Source organism: Drosophila gunungcola (assembly GCF_025200985.1).
Source record: "Drosophila gunungcola strain Sukarami chromosome 3L unlocalized genomic scaffold, Dgunungcola_SK_2 000009F, whole genome shotgun sequence".
In the NCBI taxonomy this organism is placed as follows: Eukaryota; Metazoa; Arthropoda; class Insecta; order Diptera; family Drosophilidae; genus Drosophila; species Drosophila gunungcola.
The window spans coordinates 561,946-573,012 of record NW_026453181.1 but is presented as its reverse complement, the minus strand read 5'-3'; positions in this window follow the sequence as shown (position 1 = coordinate 573,012).

Below are 11,067 nucleotides of genomic sequence, written 5' to 3'. Positions count from 1 at the left end.
TTATTTCGCGTGGATACGATGCTTTGTTCAAAAGTTATTTAAAAGTATAATGTATTTTATATATATATGTTATATATCTCAATATGTAAATTTTTGGGTGTCTGACAAACAGTTAACAAAAAATGTTAAGGACTATTTTTAGAGTCCTGGAATAAGTAACAGGTCGTTACAAAAAATGTTTGTTCTACGACTTTTTGAAAATCTATATTATTTAACGGACAACAGAATAGCTAAACTAGCGCTTTAAGTCGTTAAAATATATTGTTAAATGCCAATCGCGCTTTCTTCACATATATGGTATAAATACAAAATTTGTAGAATTATTACATTTTTTTTTATTTTTTGTACACTCTTTTGAAATTTTTTTTTTGTATTTTTACAGCCAATAGTAGGCTGACGCTATTTTTTTTGAGGAGACTCCGACCGACCGCTGCCACAGGATAAATAATAAATCAAAAATAAAAAAAAAGTCATAAATACTCTTGAATCAGATATGAGAAAATAAATCGCAAAAATCTGTTTTTCAGCCTCTGAAACCATTCGAATGCATTCTGCACCTTTAAGCAACAAAAATGCAACATTTCTCAGTAAAGACCAGCTTGGGCAAGAATTTCCTCCTAAAAGTATGCATCACCAATTTGGTGGAAAAGTGTTTGTAAAATATTTATTACTTTTTAAAAATTAAACTTTTAAAACTAATATTAAATTAAGCTAACTTATATGATGTATATATAACCTTGCAGCTATTGCAAAAATAAAGCATCTTTAAAACATTTAAATTTCGAAATATATGAGTATCGATCGTTCCTATGGCAGCTACATGATAACTGAGAGACCAATTTGCGTAGAAATGGACGGACAAACGGACATGGCTAGATCGACTCTCCTAGCTATGCTGATCAAGAATATATATACTTTATAGGGTCGGAAATGTTTCCCTCACTGCGTTGCAAACAAATATATACAAATTTTTTGTAGTGTCTTAGAAAAAGCCCATATAAGCTTAACATTTTTCAAAACCTTTAATTGGAAATGGTTGGGCTTAGTAAATTAAAGCAATAAAGTGTATTTAAATGAAGTATTTTAAAGTAGCACATGTTTGTTTCATTATTCGCAGGTTTTCAAAAACGTTGCCAAGCAAAACTTTTTTAGTTCATGCCGCTTAAGATAAAAACAAGAAGGGAAGGAAGCCTCGGCAAGCTGGCGGTTATGGCATCATCACAGAGTGGCAAACTTTTGACTGAAATTATAATACCCTCTGCAGGGTTTATTTCCCAGATAACACTATTAAAGTCTCCAATTGAAATTAGCGTAAAAATCTTAAAAAAATGTAATTACTACTCTCCTAAATTGTTAAATTTTGAGTTTTACCCCAATATTTCCTTAACCAATTGACACTTGATAAACTATGTTTAACTTATTTTGATAATGTTTTCTCATCGGACAATCATACCCAATACTTTATTCTGCGCAGTAGTCTTCTCCCGCAAACTCGGTGCAATTCGTCACTAGTTGGACTTCCGTCCGCAGCGATATCTATGAGATATACTCTGCATGTCAATATACCCATCAGAGCTTCACGCACTTTATCATTTGGCCACACCGCCCAAGGCAAGCTCGCTTTTCGGCTCATAAACCATTTCTATTAATTAACCATTTAAAATACGCATTTGCACATTTGCCATGGCCACTTAAACTGTGTCAACAAACAAAGAGAAATACCCGGAGAGTGAGCCAAAACAACAGAGAGTTTGTCAACTTTTTGACCAAGCCCTGAGCGTATTTAAACAATTTTCGCTAAAGTGCATAAAAAACATGTGTATATAAAATATATGCATCGATATAAACAGCTCAAATTTCGAGTGGGGTACGGGAATATTTATTCACTTATTTATTTGTTTATATATTCAGCACGCCTTTCCAGCCGGGACGATTCATCGATTGCGGTTGATTTTGGCCCTGTGAAATCTGTTGAAGCCTTTTTTGCAGATTTTGCTTTGGCTCGACAGTTGCAGTTATTAAAACTACTCTGCAAAGTGATGCACATTTATAATAATTTGCATATTAAATTATTTTCAATGGCTGGACAATGATTTTCAGCATCAGCAGCGGCGACAGCAACAAATAATAAAATAGCCTCAAAGACGCAAACAAACAGCGGCTGAATAAAAGCAAAACAAGTAGGAACGCCATAGTCGAGTTTCCCGACTATTACATACCCGTTACTTAGCCAACAAACTTTAACCTAATAATATTCCATACAAAACAATCGAAGTTTAGGTGGATCAGTGGCTAAGCAGCGGCAGAGGGGCAGCAGAGAACTTCAAAAGCTCCATAGCTTCTAAAATAATAGCTCGATTTAACTAATTTTTGGGACTACCGATAGATATGACCGAAACGTACACACAACAATCAACCCCAACCTTCTAACATGTCTCAGAGTGACAGTACATACCTTCACGATTTGTGGCGTTAGAGTGGGCGTGGCTCCGTTTTGAAATAAACTTGCACTGCTTAGGAAACACTAGAATCTGCATCCCAAATATCTAGCTTTTATAGCTTCCAAGATCTCGACGTTCATACAGACATACGGCCAGACGGACAGATCTTGATCCTGATCAAGAATATGTATACCTTATTGGGTCGGAAACAGTTCCTTCTGCTTTTCAACGAATACAATATACCCTTTTACTCACGAGTAACGGGTATAAAAATCGAATTAAAAAGCGTTTAATGTGCCAGGGATTTAAGCTTTGGCGGGTGTCCGTTGGACGGGCGTGTCATTATTTGCGATATATAATCTGCAATCGTTTACCATTTTATTTCCAACTTTTTGTGATCATTAAGCAATGTTTTAATTTTTTTACGAACACAATATTCGATTGAACAAAAAATGGCTTTCAATGGAATTATGTGAACAAAACAACAAATTCCCCCTGGACAGAGGCATTAAGAGTTATGTGTTGGCTTGGCGAGTTGCCAACAGTGCGTATACTTAATGAGCTCCGTTCAATCGAAAGCTTTGTGGCGAACATTAAATTAGAGTCGGTAAGTGAACCTAAAAGCAATTCGATAAAAGGCAGAGGTGCCTCCTTAACCCAGCAGAAGTCTCGCATTCCAAACTTCTCACGTTAATTCTCCGAAAACTATCACATCTCATTTGCCTAACACTTTTCCCTTGATCCCTTGATGAAGTTGGCACGGTAACTTTGCAGCCACATTAGTCGGCAGTGCATAGGTGGGTCTGGGTGTGTGAGGATGTTCGAACCCAACACTCGAAACTCACTCAAACACTTGGCATAATGCGAGCCTAAAAGCGTGCCACATTTGTAAACCAACACTTAGAAGGGGATGTAAAAGGGGGTGGAAATTATGCAGCTGGAATAGAAATAAAAGTAAAATGCTGTCACATCCGATTCGAGTGGCGATATCAACAGGACGGACCAGGGCAAACAACACCTAAAAGAATTTCAATAATTTCCCCAGCAATTCCTGCTGACAAGTTTCGCATTTCTATGGCCATTAACCCTTTTTATGGGAGCCACGGCACACCCCCAAGAATACCTGTGCATTTACAAGCCAAAATTTTAGCATATTTCCACAGTTTATATGGCAAATGATGCCCAACTGTGAATTTCTAATAGACGAAAGCCAATTTCAGCACTCTCATCATCAGCATCCATCCCCCCGTAGAAGTCATAAAAATCTAAATTTCAAAGCAGCCTGCCAAACATCTTTGGTAGGGCGAGTGGGGCGGTGCCGAGCGATTCGAATGTCAGAAATTTTCGACAAAAGTCGTGTGCAAGGGCCTAAGGACGAAGGACGAAGGACGAAGGTATTTAAGTGCAGCCAGGACAGCTGCAGCAGGGACACCCCGGTGACAGACCAAGGCATGCAAAAATCTATGCCTTCTATGTCCGATGACGAGCCCTTTCCCTGGCCCCCTAATGTCTGTCTGTCTGTGGCTTTTGATTCTGGCATTGCATGCCAGTCACCTGAAAGGGGAGTGCAGGACAGCAACAGCAGCTGGTCGTAAAGTGCAATAATGCTTGAATTTATGCAAGTCGAGTGTAATAAAAATATGCATAATTCTGCCATAAATGATCTTAAGCAAAGCACACACACCAAAAGCCTGTGTCTTATTTTTCACTCACTCAAGTACACCAAGGCGACCAAATTTGTCCGTAGCCTAAAGCAGATATCTCTTTGCGGAAGTATAAAATAAATTGTAAATTACTTTACTTTAGGTTAACATTTTCTTATTCAGTATTTTCTTAACACATCGCAACTTTCTTTAAATTAAACATGTTTTTCGTTTTTGTAAGCCTAAATGCGGCTATCATAAGTAAAATATTTTATACCTAGTTCTCACAAAAGCTTTAAGCGAAATAAAACATTAAATTTACACTAAATAACCCAAACATAGAAATTCAATATTAATTAAGTACTTTTTGCCGACCTTACTGTCATAGTAATTGTACAACAAAAGGTTGATAAATATCTAATACTTTTTAGACACGGATAAGTAAACTGTTAGTAAGAATTTAATGTATTCGTTATGAATAACAACATATGTGGAGATCAGATACTGCCTAAAAGAGAGTGGTCGAACCGTTTCAAACATATATGATATTACATTAATGATCAGTACTGACCGATGTACTGATACATACTCGTACTAATAAAAAAGAAGTTATAGTAGTAGTAGATTTCTTTATTTATAAAAAAAATAACAAAGTATAAGGCTTTACAATTATACTTTTATAATGATATGCATTGTTGTTAGAAATACAACAATAATAATTTAGTATCGGCTGGGTTCTTTAACCGTCTGCCGAAGTAATTATACTTGTAGTGTTTTTAAAAGATTTTCTCCAGAATCTTTTAAAGTTTTTCAATATCGAACAAGAAACAAGAAAATACAAAATTCCCAATGCGCATTGCTTAACCGCCAATTAGTATATTCCGTTCGTATTTTCACTTACCTGTCTGGATTGAGGCCCTGGTGCAGGTTTGCCACTTCGGTTACTTTGTCGGCTGGACTTTTATGTCTTCCTGGCCCGCTGCTATGTTGCTTAAGTGTTATGCGCCGGCAGCACACCCACTGATGCACTGACTCATAGGAACACGATACCAAACAGGCTCATAAAGGGCGAAATCTTTCGGATTACACCGCCGGAGGGCAGGATGAAGCTTATTGCCATGGCCATAACTGGCGATGCTTTTGGTAGAACTTAAGCAGTTCGCAGGTGTTGCAACGAAATTGCAGTTTATCCAGCCAGCCATAGTTTCGCCCCACTTCGCCACCCCATTTGCCAACGGGGCGTTGCGGGGGGACCCCCTCCCACCGACAAGTTAATGATCTTCGGCATATGTTGCAGGTCACTGGGGAGGTGGCTTTCTGGGGAGCGGACTGGCCAGAATAGGACAGGAAATTAAGTTTTGTGCTGTTGTGTTGCGTAAATGGCTTTTTAGTTCCCACGGAAGTGAGTTGCATAAATTTCACCCTACTTCTGCTCGCTTTCTCGCTTTCTTTGGCCCTAAAGCGCGTGTAAAAGCCATGAAATCGGAATCGAAAACGAAACTAGCAAACTAGCAAACGGAGATGATTGACGAAAAGCGGTAAGGGAAGGGCAGAAGGAGGCTATTCGGCTAATGGTGAATGGTAACTGGAGCAAAGCATAAATCTTCATTCGAGTTTTCGCAGTCGTCGAGTCATGCCCCCTCCCCCTCCCCCTCTCCCACTATTTTTTGGGCTTGCAACGACCGCCCCTCGACCGCGCCCACCCATTTTCACCGCCCACCGCCCACCACCCACCGCCGAGGCGTAGAACAAAGGCCATTATGTTCAGGTGCTGCTCGTCCAAAAGTGCCAAAACAAAGCAGACGCACTTGCTCACACGCACAATCCCCTGCTTCTGATACAGACAAGGGCCAGGGTGCAGACACATTGATTAATGAATTAATGAGGTAAACTTTGCACCTCAATGACAGAAAAGGCAGTGTGGCGGAGCAGTCTCCAGGTGCTCCCTCCAGGTGTTTCTGCTTTTAATGTCCTCGTCACGTCACGTTACGTTTAGCGTATCGTTACGTTGTTCTGGGCCGTCTCTGATTTTGGTTTGTTGGTCTGTGGGTTCAAGAGGTCACTTGGTGGCAGCCGCCATAGAAAGAACAACAAAAAGAAGGCCTCGACAATCAGATACCCATTACCCATTTACTTTAATTATTTCGCCTCAGACACTGCTAGATCTACTATGATGCTTATAATGTTCAGTTATATATATTATAAGGTATTGACAGACCTGGTTAAAATTTTAAAAATGTTCCAATTTAATCAACAAAACGATCCCCAAAGGATGCAGACCATATTACGTTATAGGACTGGTGAATTGTTATATTTTCTTTTTAAATGTACAATTTTTATTATGACTTCAGATAATCATCAGTTTAAGACTTTAATTAAAAAGAAATAACAAAAACAATCTATTCCATTAATTATGGTTTTATTAAACCGCTGTAGTTAATAAAGGCCAATAGTATTGTTGCTTACTTTCTCTGCAACCGCTCTCCAACATTAATTTTCAACCAATATCCAAGGTGTACAGATGGAAACTACCACCACGAGAAAGAATCAACGCAAATGCCACATGATTTGTAAAAACCCGTTTGTCATCAAGCTGACGAAAAATCGTGGCATTTCCCACTGTGATTTACATGAGCTGGCTCATTCCTCACGTGTCCATCTCCATCTCCATCTGGCTCCATCCAGCTCCAGATCCAGATCCTGCCGAGGGGCGTTCGCAGGCGACGAGCCAAGTCCACGTCAATGCTACTGCTGACACGTGATAAAACGCTGCTCCGACACCCTGCCACAGCCACTGCCACTGCCACTGCCACCCACCTGCCCACACCCTTAGCAAGGCCAGCGGTACGTTGTAGGTGAGCAGGGCACGAGGCATTAACATTTACATGGCACACGCACTCATGCTGCTGCTGCGAGGAGTGGGGCTTTGGCAGAAACAACAGCCAAAACTTTGGCAATTCTTTTGTGTGGGGGGAACAGGACGTCCACAGGCGCCCCGAACCTTCCATTGTGCTATCCATCCGTCCACAAGGTAATGTGCGGTCCTGCAGGGAGTGGGCACCGCCTCAAGGAAGCAACGGAAACTCTGCTGCGGACGCCCATGGATCCCTGCCTGGGTCGGACGTTGCCATTAACGTTTCTATTGTGAGCTTTTGGCCTTAGCGAAATAAATAAAATTCGACAGTTGCGATGGACATCTTCAGACACCTCCTCACATCGTAACCACCCCTTGATTCTGCAAAGTGAAATCTCAAGCACTGCAAGAAACTTACTAGAATCATATTATGCTTCTTACTAGTTTCAAGAAAAAACAAGAAAACACGCTTCAGCCAAGTGCCGCAATGACCGCTTTGCCAATCAAACATAAACAGCTCATGACGAGGTAAGCAAGTCGTGACCTTCCGATCTTCAAAGTTTCAGAGAAAAAGTTCTGTAAAGAAATATTCGACTAAAAAAAAATATTTTTAAAACAATTTTTTTCTGTTCACAGGAGACAAATGTTGCGTTTCACATGTATTTTCTCTTGCAGCATTACGAATAAGAAAATTATCTAGGTATACAAAACAAATCACCTATCCCTGTCCAAGTCTGTATTATTTTAAAAGTTATTGAGTTATCAAGTCCTCTGCCGCCGCTCTGCCGCCGCTCTGCCGCCGCTCTGCCGCTGATCTGCCGCCGATCTGCCACTGCTCTGCTCTAATTTATGCTCATTCGATAAGGGCGTGGTAGCCGCTGAAAAAGAGTGATAGAGCGAAAGAACTTTTAGCGGGGTTATGGGGTGCTGCACAGTTCGACAGATGTCGCCACCTAAGTCCCGATTGTTTTGTGGGTAAACATTTTATAGTCGAGCCGCCCGACTTTCTTAATACAGAATTTAGCTTCAAAACACACTGAAAGTACAAAAAATATTGATGAAATAAAGGAAAAAGATGAAGATGTTCTTGCACTTTCACAAAATTTAATTGTTTCTATACATTTTTATGATTAAATAACATTTCAAGAATATTTTATTTAATCGATTGAAGCAAATTTAACGAAGTAATTATTTATATATTTCGATGCTATCGCCGGGTAAGCAGATGCATAAAATTTTAAACCTACTCTTCGTTCTCACCAAAATTTTGAAATCAGACTAACTTCAAGCTTGTGCCAAGCTCTGTTAGTTTCGGATAAATAAAATTAATGGATGTTTTTTTAAAACCTTCATAAAACTTTACAAAACGTTTGTATGAAATTGGTTTATTAAATTTCCTTAAAAAATGTATCTGTAGCTCAAAAAAAATTATGAAAACATTGTAAATATATTCCTTGAATCAAGGTTTATCATGTGAGCTTTAATATTTTTCACAGTGAACCAAAAACTTTGTGGCTTTGAAATTTCGCACAGACGAGCCGAGGCTCGGATGAATTCAGGGAAGAGCCGGCAGGACGAGGCGGAGCGGGAGCGGGAGCGGGAGCGGGACCGGGAGCCGACACCTACCAGTTGTGCGACTGTTCGGCGTATTTATCTATTCATGCTCACAAAAAGCAATTCGAACGCCGGGTCCGGGAAGGGAGCAGCCGCAGGGGGACTGCATGGGATGGGATCGACTGGAATGGAAGGGGATGGAAGGGGATGGTCCGGGGGCAGGACAAACTTCAATGCAGCTAACGATGTAGGGACAACAACAGAAACAGAATCAGAACTGCAGATGGAGTTGGAGCTGGAGCTGGAGATGGCGGTGGAGATGGAGATGGAGCTGCGTTGCCCGCAATGGACTGCAGTGTAAGTTGATTCTGTGATTTTCGGGGGGAAAAGTTATCCGTGGCTCGTCCTGGCACTCGTCCTTCTCGTGGCTGCATTTTGAGCTTTTATTATGTTTTTTGGGAAGCTCTTCGCCTCGTGTTGGTTCAAAGTTGAAGCTGCACCGGAGTTGGGGGCGAAAACGAACAGAAGTGTAGACTTTTTAGTGTTTTACACAAAAGCGCCGGCATGGACACGACCGAAAGGTCGAGGATCGGGGGTCAGATTGGGTGCTTGGGCTTGGGCCTGGGAAATGAGACTGGGATCGGGTTGCTGGACGAATGGTTAGACGCTTGGCTGGCTGCAAACAAATAGACAGACAGAGGGACGGACGAAAGGAATCGAGTCTGGGAAGCGTTTGCAACATGCATTAGATTGGCAGTTGGGGATTTACTTGTAAAATGCAAATGCAATGAATGTACAGTTTAGAAATTTTTACACCAAAAAATAGTCGACTCGGTGGAAGCGTCACTGCATTTTGGGGGAGAAATGGGCACTTGCACTGCATGTTTCCTTCCATTGAACTGCGAAACAGAAACAGACGGGAAGTCAGGAGGGGAGAGTGCGGAGAATGGGGTCTGGTGTCCTCGGCGTCAGTCTGTTTTTAAAGTTCATTTGAAATGCAAGCCGTTGTTTTGTCTGAATGACTCGTAATCTATGCTAATGAAATTGTTTTTGGGTTCGGGTTTTTTGAAAAAAAAAAACGAACTTCAGCCCCAGTCAACTCACAAAAACTTTCCGCATAACAGCCAAAACTACAGGAGGAGCAGCAGCTACAAATAACAGCAGCGAAGGGTGCCAAGATAAATAATCAAAGTGTCTGTTGGCTCAAATTGAAAAGCAAGTGTAATGCACTTGTAGATAATGCAATTTCCCTCTGCGCATTTGCATAGCTCTCTCTATAAAATTTAATTATACATCTATTTTTAAATGATATCATTCTTTCGTTGGTTGCTAATTAACACAAAAAACGTAAACTATTTAGTGCGAAGTGTAAATTGAAATAGTTAATGTAGTAATTTGCTTAAAACCTTCGTCTATCCTAACAAACGTTTTATTTTTGTGTAAAGGATTTATGCGGACACCGATAGGTTTCATTCCCGAACCAAATTTGCCAATCAATGTCGTAAGCAGCTGGTCAACGACAATGCGGTCCATTAGCATCCAGGGTGCTTAAATCGTTTACCAAAATGCCAAGAAGACTTTTATTGCAACCGCAACAAGCTTACATGCCATCCATCCGCACAAAGCGATACTTCCCATAGCTGCAATAAACTTTGGCTGCAGTTGCAAGCTGCAACTATAAACCGAATGGTACATGCATACGAACATGCCTGCACACAGGCATATGTGAGGAATTCATCAAAATCGCCAAGGCAACTTGAATTTTCATCGAATATTTGGCAAAATTTCTTACTACAACGCCCACAAAACTCAGTGAAGCACTTAGAAAAAAACAGTCTTAAATTCATAAAACTCAACAAAATGGTAAAACTTTTCCGAAATGTTTATCCTACGATATCCTTAACTTGGTACATATGTTAACAAATTAGAATCCAAGTTAATATGGCATTAAATGTATATCAATTGATTATAAAATAATTTGAAATCAAAAACGATTGCTTTTAAAAAAAAAATACTTTGCAAATATATTTATCTTGATATAAACTTTCTATTTTTCAAATAACAGCTATTGCCAAAATTAAATGTCTTAAATTCATCAAATGCAACAAAGTGCTAATAATTCTTACGGAATATTTATCTTTCGATATTTTTGGCTTGGTACATTAACAAATTAAAATCCAAGTGAATATGGTATAAAATGAATATTAATTGATTGTAAAATAATTTGAAATCAAAAACGATTGCTTTATAAAAAAACACTTAGCAAATATATGTGTTTTGATATAAAATCTACTTTCTAACTAACAAAAAACTGAAAATCGATAACTGGGCTAAAAAAATTAAAGAAAATCGTTTAAAACTCCCCATTCTTTTGCTATGCATTACATATGCATCACAATATTTTCAGGGAAATCGGTTATCTGAGTGCATCCTTAACCCTTGACTGGCCGGGCAGCCACTTGGCGTCCCTGCCTCCACCACCACCAATCCTGCTGCAGGACGAGCGTCGCATGTGGCGTTGTTGATTACATTGTAGTGGCTGCCGTGGTTGTTGCTGCTGGGTGTTTCGTTGTCT